Source organism: Eubalaena glacialis, chromosome 5 (genome assembly GCF_028564815.1).
Source record: "Eubalaena glacialis isolate mEubGla1 chromosome 5, mEubGla1.1.hap2.+ XY, whole genome shotgun sequence".
Classification (NCBI taxonomy): domain Eukaryota; kingdom Metazoa; phylum Chordata; class Mammalia; order Artiodactyla; family Balaenidae; genus Eubalaena; species Eubalaena glacialis.
The window spans coordinates 13,394,904-13,403,838 of NC_083720.1; the positions used below are offsets into that span (position 1 = coordinate 13,394,904).

General features: G+C 34.9%; 1 long non-coding RNA gene across 1 annotated transcript in view; it reads right to left on the reverse strand.

The window, feature by feature from the left end:
• LOC133091914 (uncharacterized) overlaps nt 1-3,786 on the reverse strand; it is a 31,827-nt gene extending 28,041 nt beyond the window's left edge. Inside the window, exons 1-3 of the long non-coding RNA XR_009701001.1 lie at nt 3,617-3,786; nt 3,396-3,515; nt 157-218 (exon numbers count right to left, since the gene is read on the reverse strand). This is a non-coding gene — a long non-coding RNA (uncharacterized LOC133091914). The remainder of the gene's footprint in view (nt 1-156; nt 219-3,395; nt 3,516-3,616) is intronic.
• Nucleotides 3,787-8,935: the final 5,149 nt, after the last annotated feature.

The following is an 8,935-nucleotide window of genomic DNA, read 5'->3' on the forward strand; positions in this document are numbered from 1 at the left end:
AGAGAAGCCACTGCAATGAGAAGCCTGCGCACCTCAATGAAGAGTAGCCCCTACTCGCCACAATGAGAGAAAGCCTGTGCCAAGCAATGGAGATCCAACACAGCCAAAAATAAACAAATAAAATAAATTTATTAAAAAAAAAAAGAGAGAACTTACAGGCAGAGTTCCACCTCCAGGTGCTGTTTAGTCTTGCTGTTCGAACAAAAACGATTCAACAACTGCAAATAAAAAACAATCATCATATTGAGAAATTTAATCCACGAAGAGTCAAGAAAGGAAACATTTGTAAAGAGTCATATTCTGAAGAATGATAATCTAGTACCTTATAAAATTAAAGTTTTATATTCAACATTACTGCAAACTATTTCAGAAAACTCGATGTAACATTCTCGGGACCTTGTGAATATTAAAAGTTAATTTATATGTTGTCCATACAAAGTAATGTTTCAATTGTTTTCCGAAGCGATTTCATTGAAACATTAATTCCACAGAATTTCTACAGATAGTAGGTATTAAATGCGGGAGGCAGCTTAGAATAGTAGTTGACTTCAAATTGTGCCTAAGCCACTTATGTAACCTTGGACAACTTTCTCAAACGCTTTATGCTTCAGTTTCCTAATCTGTCAAATGCAGGTAAAAATGGTATCTACATCATAGGACTAATATATGAAGTTTTTAGAATAGTGTCTGGCATGTAGTAAGTACCTAATAAATTCTAGTTGCCATTGTTGTTATTAGTATTACCGAAAAGTGGAAAATATGTTTATGTATGTTGGGTTAATAATATGAAACAGATTTCTTTTCTGAAGGATTTGGGAATTACTAATATGCTAATATTCATAGTGACTCTCCAAGGGACAAATAGAGTTTGCAGTGTTTTCCAAACATTTTTCACTGGAACCTTTTTTTTCCCCCTCAGCATATTTTTCAAAATTAATGTCAACGAACAGACTTGAGGGATTAAATAAATAAAGAGAATTTCAAAAAGAATTTTTTTAAAAGATAATACAAACAAATTCATCTACTGTAATCAATCTAGTAAGGAATTTAAAAAATTCCAGTTCTAAAATCAGACAAGCTGGCCTTTTGAGTACCAGCTCCATTACTTATGCACTGAGTGATCACAGGCAAGATAATGACCTTCTCTGAGCCTCTGCTTCCTCATTTGTAAAATGGTGATAGTAACAATACCTATCTCACAGGATTGCAGGGACGATTAAATGGAACAGTACTTATAAAGTGTTTGCCAGAATGTGGTCAAGCGGGGGACAGAGATTCTGCTCAGGGCATCCTGTGCACTGGTATGTCTCCATTCTTCTACGTCCACATCCGACATGACCTTCTGATGCCACATGAGACTTGAGAAGAGAATTCAGAATGTCTCCAAATATTTCTGATTAAGGACACATTATTGCTAGTATAAGATTTTCTTGAGTGATAACATAAATCCCAACCATAAAAGGCCATGGCATAATAAATCATTCACCTTCTCAGAGCCTTCATGACTGAGCCCTGCTGGGACTGTGCCATTACCAAGACTTTGGGGGCCAAAGGAAGCTGCTCAGAGAGATCCTGTATCTTCTCCTGCTCTGTGTGTGCTTGCTTCTGCCAGATTTCTGTATTCTTTGTCATTACAAATTGGGCAATTAATATAATTTATTATATTGGGGTTTGAGTGGCACAGAGGAGGGGGGTTCTTTCTATCTGTAGCTAAACAGAAATATTACAGCAAAAACAGTGCCTCAACATAAGCACAAAATGAATATTAATTGTTAGCTATCATTCCCATTCAGAGTTGGACCCAAGGTTTACGGGGCCAGAAGTTTAACAATGTGGGAGGACCCTGTCTGAAAAAAATACAAAATTATCAAAACAAAAGTAGACACGGGACATTAGAAGGGAACCATGCAAGTAAGGGGCCCTGAAGCATAAGTTTCATTAGCTTTACGGTAAATCCACTCAGGGAACAGAAAAGACATGTTCTTGCCTTTTAGGAGTTTTAAAGATAATGAGGAAAACAGACATTACCTAAGAATTGAAACAGCAGTCAAAAATAATAGAGAAAATTCAATTTGGGGTTATGCAAATGTCATGAAGCAGTATATAATAAATTTTTTCATGAATGGTACAGCATAGATATATTATAGGAGTTCAAAAGATAGAGTAATCACCAAGAACTGGATTATCTTAGAAGTCTTCACAGAGGAGATGACATTTTAGTCAGGTTGAAAAGGGAGGATTTGGGTAGGCAGAAAGAAAGGGAAATTCTATGTGTTCAAAGGTTCAAATCATTTAAGTTAGAACGAGCAGACCTGCTTGGTTGAGGCAGAGGTTTCTGGAAGAACAGTAATTGAACACAGTTTGAAGAGCAGCCAATCAAAGGCCTTGAACAGCAGTCTAACAATTTTGGGCTTAACCTTGCAAGCAAAACGGAGCTATTAATCTTCTTGAAAAAATGTAGTGACATAATCAAAGTGGTGTTTTAGGACCACCAGCCAGGTCATTGTGTGTGGGATAAGCAGGATCAGGGAGATGCTGGGAGCAGAAACCCGTCGGAAACCATACTGTAACAGTCTAGACAGTCCTCAAGAAGTCATGCTGAGGATGGAAATGAAGGGACATATTCAAGGGATACCCCCAAAGAACAATCAGCAGGATTTGATAACTGTTTGTGGGGGCAAAAAAATGAAGAGGTCAATGATGACATCAGGATCTCAAAGCTGGTAACTTGGAGAATAACAGAAACTGGAAAGTCATAAATAAAAGTGATTGTGTATAAAGACAAGTTCAGATTCAGGTGTGAGAAGTCTGGGATAAAGAAAGGGTATGTTCAGGTTTTCATGTCCACAACAAAGTGGTAAATATGGTTTCAAGAGAGATTCTGGAGAAAGAATTTCTACTCATTAAATTCTAGTAGTTGAAGAAATGAATTTTTTAAACAGGACAATAGCATATCTTGGAAGGTTCTGGATTTGGAGTCAAGAGGCCTCAGATGTAGACACAGGTATGTTTAAGGTAGCCAGACTTCTAGACTCCTCACAGGCAGAGTTCCAATACACTATGATTCCATGAAAAGGTTACCTTATTTTCCCTAACTTATTCGATGAAATCTATAAATTACTGAAACATAAAATATCTGGATGAAAAATCTTTCTCAAAATATATAGCTACATTTTTAGAAATAAGAATCACAAGACTACCAAAAAATATTTTAAAGGTACAGTTTTATAGTTACTAGAACTTAGAGAACACTGTCAATTTAAATTTAAGGATGCATGCTTTACAAATGCCATTAAATACCTGAAACAAATCAATTATCTATATTTATTACTTGAACTAACATTTTCACATGAATTGTTAATACTGTTTCATAGATAATTTTCTTAAATACCTACCAGATATAGACTGTTCATTCCAAAAATCTCAGTTCCAGGTCACACAGTTTTTGACCTCATCTTTCCATGTCACTGCATTTTCAGATACGTGGGATGAGTAGCATGAGGTATCTGGAAACTCTGAGAGGATTAACAGATATTGTAAGAGAGCACTGCCATATATCACAACATGTGCTCTCTATTTCTCTCAGCTTCGGCACTCAAAACAGAAAATTTCTCACCTTCATACTCCATCAAAAGGCAGTCCTGCTTCGCCTGGTAGTGCTGGGATCATCAAAGAAAGGATCATTCACTTTCATCAGTAAGCCTTGGACCCCAGAATCAAACTTGAGAGTCACAGGGCTGTGCAGCACTGGTAAACTGTGCCATGTTGTGGTAATTCTATATTCCAACTGTCAAAATAAGACAGAAAAGCAAATCCCATGGTATAGGTAAAGCAATGTCTTTCTTGCTTCCTTGGTCTTGATCAAATTAAACTGAAATAACATTTTTTACTAATATCCTCGAGGCAATCAATACCCCATTACATTTTAAGGAATTATATTAATTGTAGTAAGACATTTTTGTGCTGTATCCACGTACAGCAAAATTTGTACAAAAAATATTTTGAGGAATGGCTTTTTGTGACTTAATACACAGGTACTTTTATTTATGTAGTATTTACAATGTTTAATGATGTGAATTTGCTTTTATTCATTTGTTGGGAAAGCAGAAAACTTTCCTATACTCTTCTAGGTTCTTCCGGCTGGTCTAAGAATTAAATTGACATGAGACAGATTAAAAGGAGAAAATGAAACTTAATTTTGTACATACGGGAACCCCACATACATGAAAGGTTCAAAGACCAAAAGGTAAAATGACGTATAGATGCCATCCTGAGCTAAGGAATGGGATAGGGGACCAGGGCTTCCAAGGATAGGAGGGTTATTCACAGGACAGTAAGAAGAAAAGCAGAAGTTTGATAATTAGATGTTTGCCCTGCCATATAGATGGGGCCACTTAGATAAAATTTATCTCTGGTAATAAATCTTTTCTGAGAAAAATTCCTAATTCAAATTCTTCTGCCTTTCTCTAGTTAAGAGAAAGGCAGTAGTTTCTCTTGAACCTGCAGGGATTCAACTGCCCCCAGCTCAAAACAGTCTTCATACAAAAGTGACACATTCTGAGGAGGCTCATTCCGAACCCCTACACATTCCATAAATAATTTTTGAGATTGTATTATGTGTGCAGCTTCTCACTAGGTTCTGCAGAGAAAATTCAAAGTAGAATATGTAACCCCTGCCCTAAAAGAACATATAATCTTTATAATCAGAAAGAAAGACAAAATGCACATCTAAAAACCAATGAACAGTTCAACGAAGCATAGATTTAGAACCTGGCTGGATAACACAGAAAAGTAATAGAAACACGGAGATAAATATAGGTTGGAGTAGTCAGAAAATGCCTCCTGGGACTTGAGCTGTACATGAAAGGAAAATACATATGTTGAATATAACTATCTTGGATAGTTTATTCTGAGTATTTATTTTACCTACTTCAAGTTTTTTGAGAACAGGAAATAATGATGTCAGTTAGTCAGCATTTATTATTCACAGCCCATGCTAGCTTCTGACTTCTATGTATCCCCCCAAAATGTAATATTAGAATGTTGTTCTTACCTGGGTAGACATTAAATGCTTATTAAGTGTTAATCAATTAATAAAACAAACATTTCTTGTGTAACCACCATCTGCCTTTTCTGTGCTAGATGTTAGAACTCCAAAAACAAGACACTTCCCTTGCCCTTAGGTAATTCACAATCTGGTGGAAAAGAGAACTGTGAACAGCACGTGAGAAAACTGTGTAAGTGCTGTAACAGAAGTATGGGAGCCCTGAGCAGGAAGCCTCTAGTTCTGACTGTGGGGATTGGAAGAGTAGACCGTGTCAGCAAAGACTTCACAGAAGTTACAACTGAAAGATGTGCTGGAACAGAACAGGAAAGGACACAAGTGTGATTATGAATGGAGAAAACTGCTTGTTAAAAGGAGCATAAGGAGCATGGTGGGTGATGGGGGGATACACTGAGAGAAATGATGCTGGAAGAGGGTGAAGATCCTGGGGGCTAACATTAGAGTTTATGCTGAAGCTACAGGAAAACAATGTCCGGTTCTAAGCAGAGAATTTACTGACAAGGTTTATGTTTTAAAAGAATTACTCTGAAGGATGTCTAGAAGAACAAAAATACTCTAAGAAATCTGGAGTCTTATTCAAAATTTAATTTTCTATTCCAATTTCCCCTAACTAAACTGGTAACTCTTTGTTTTCAGTTATAGTCTTTATTTCAAATGATTCTGTGAAACGTCTGTGAGAGAAAAGGATCTTAAAGAATAGAATTGAACTCAATTCAGTAACAATAGGACTCTTTATTCCCTCTCTACAACATAATACTTCTTGAATCTCCTAGTGTTAGGTACACTCATGCATTCTCAATTACTCATTTCTCATTATGTAAAGAAAATTAACCAAAGTGATTCTGATGGAAGGAAAGAAAGCAAAATTTTGAGCCAGTAATAAATTAGTGTAAGCATTGAATGCTATAGGTTTAAACAGCCATTTAGAAAACTATCTCATCATAAGAGCAAAAGAAATTTATCCATATATTCAGTGGTATGATTGTTCTTTTGCTCCTAAATATTCTCAAATTATGTCTAGCACTGAGCTACTTTTGCTTAGAAAAAGAGTTAGAACAATTTTTTAAATGTATTATGTTGAAGGTTTTTTTCCTTTTCTTATAAATAGATTATGTTCTTTCTAATATCCCAAAATGGTCAAAGGCATTCTTCTGGCAACTTGGAAATTTCAGTAAAAATATCACCTTCAGTAAAAATTTAAAATGTCTAAATAATCATAATTTTGTAGGAAATTTTAGTTGTTTTGGTATATAGTTTAGAAATATCAAATAACAATAAGAAAATTTATGGAACAAAATGAAATTAATATGTGTGGACAAGAAGCAGAAATTTTCTACGCTAGTATTCAAATGTTCTCTGGTCCAAAACTTTTGAAGAGAGCTATCTATTTCATTAAACCCACTTTGTATATAAAGAAAAGCTTAAATGCAAAAACAAAACAAAACAATACAAAAACTCCACAACACCATACACAACAGTTTTAGGTACCTTTATGCTCAACTGCTGATGTAATTATGATGTAGCCCCTTGCCTAAAATAGCTTGATGTTTACCAAATTCTCAACTGTTTAAAGTCTTCTTTCTGTTAAATTTATGAAATTCCCATTTGATGCCAGAACTACAAAGAACAGAATTTGGACTGATGACTTTTGTTTTGTTTTGTTTTAATCAGATTTCCACAAAGGAATATTATATCACCTGTAGTAACAGAGAGACGTTATTTGGCCAAAAACGCTATAACTCCTAAAAGGCAAAACTACATTTTTTCTAAACTGGAAGAAATAAACTTCTAAAGTCAATAAAGAGCAAATAACACTCTTAACAGGCATGTTTTATTGAGCTATATAAACTTTTATTGTTAGATTTCTTTTTTAAAAGTCCCTATAGGAAAATCACCAATGATTTTCAAGTGATAATAGGAAACCACTATAGGGGTCTCAGAAGAAGAAGAGAAAAAGAAATGGACTGAGAAAATATTTGAAGAGATTATAGTTGAAAACTTCCCTAAATTAGGAAAGGAAATAGTCAATCAAGTCCTGGAAATAAAGAGAGTCCCATACAGGATAAATGCAAAGAGAAGCACGCCAAGACACATATTAATAAAACTATCAAAAATTAAATGCAAAGAAAAAATATTAAAAGCAGCAAGGGGAAAACAAAAAATAATATACAAGGGAATGCCCATAAGGTTAACAGCTGATCTTTCAGAAGAAACTCTGCAAGACAGAGAGGAGTGGCAGGACATATTTAAAGTGATGAAAGGGAAAAACCTACAACCAAGATTACTCTACCCAGCAAGAATCTCATTCAGATTTGACAGAGAAATTAAAACCTTTACAGAAAAGCAAAAGCTAAGAGCATTCAGCACCACCAAACCAGCTTTACAACAAATGCTAAAGGAACTTCTCTAGGCAGGAAACACAAGAGAAGGAAAAGACCTACAATAACAAACCCCAAACAATTAAGAAAATGGTAATAGGAACATACATATTGATAATTATCTTAAATGTAAATGGATTAAATGCTCCAACCAAAAGATACAGACTGGCTGAATGGATACAAAAACAAAACCCATACATGTGCTGTCTACAAGAGACCCACTTCAGACCTAGAGACACATACAGACTGAAAGTGAGGGGATGGAAAAAGGTATTCCATGCAAATGGAAATCAAAAGAAAGCTAGAGTAGCAATTCTCATATCAGACAAAATAGACTTTAAAATAAAGACTATTACAAGAGACAAAGAAGGACACTACATAATGATCAAGGGATCAATCCAAGAAGATATAACAATTGTAAATATTTATGCACCCAACATAGGAGCACCTCAATACATAAGGCAAATGCTAACAGCCATAAAAGGGGAAATCAACAGTAACACAATCAGAGTAGGGGACTTTAACACTCCACTTTCACCAATGGACAGATCATCCAAAATGAAAATAAATAAGGAAACATAAGCTTTAAATGATACATTAAACAAGATGGACTTAATTGATATTTATAGGACATTCCACCCAAAAACAACAGAATACACTTTCTTCTCAAGTGCTCATGGAACATTCTCCAAGATAGATCATAACTTGGGTCACAAATCAAGCCTTGGTAAATTTAAGGAAATTGAAATCATATCAAGTATCTTTTCTGACCACAACGCTATGAGACTGGATATCAATTACAGGAAAAAATCTGTAAAAAATACAAATACATGGAGGCTAAAAACTACACTACTTAATAACCAAGAGATCACTGAAGAAATCAAAGAGGAAATCAAAAAATACCTAGAAACAAATGACAATGAAAACACGATGACCCAAAACCTATGGATGCAGCAAAAGCAGTTCTAAGAGTGAAGTTTATAGCAATACAATCCTACCTCAAGAAAAAAGAAACATCTCAAATAAACAACCTAACCTTACACCTAAAGCAATTAGAGAAAGAAGAACAAAAAAACTCCAAAGTTAGCAGAAGGAAAGAAATCATAAAGATCAGATCAGAAATAAATGAAAAAGAAATGAAGGAAACAATAGCAAAGATGAATAAGACTAAAAGCTGGTTCTTTGAGAAGATAAACAAAATTGATAAACCATTAGCCAGACTCATCAAGAAAAAAAGGGAGAAGACTCAAATCAATAGAATGAGAAATGAAAAAGGAGAAGTAACAACTGACACTGCAGAAATAAAAAAGATCATGAGAGATGACTACAAGCAGCTATATGCCAATAAAATGGACAACCTGGAAGAAATGGACAAATTCTTAGAAAAGCACAACCTTCCGAAACTGAACCAGGAAGAAAGAGAAAATATAAAGAGACCAAACACAAGCCCTGAAATTAAGACTGTGATTAAAAATCTTCCAACAAACAAAAG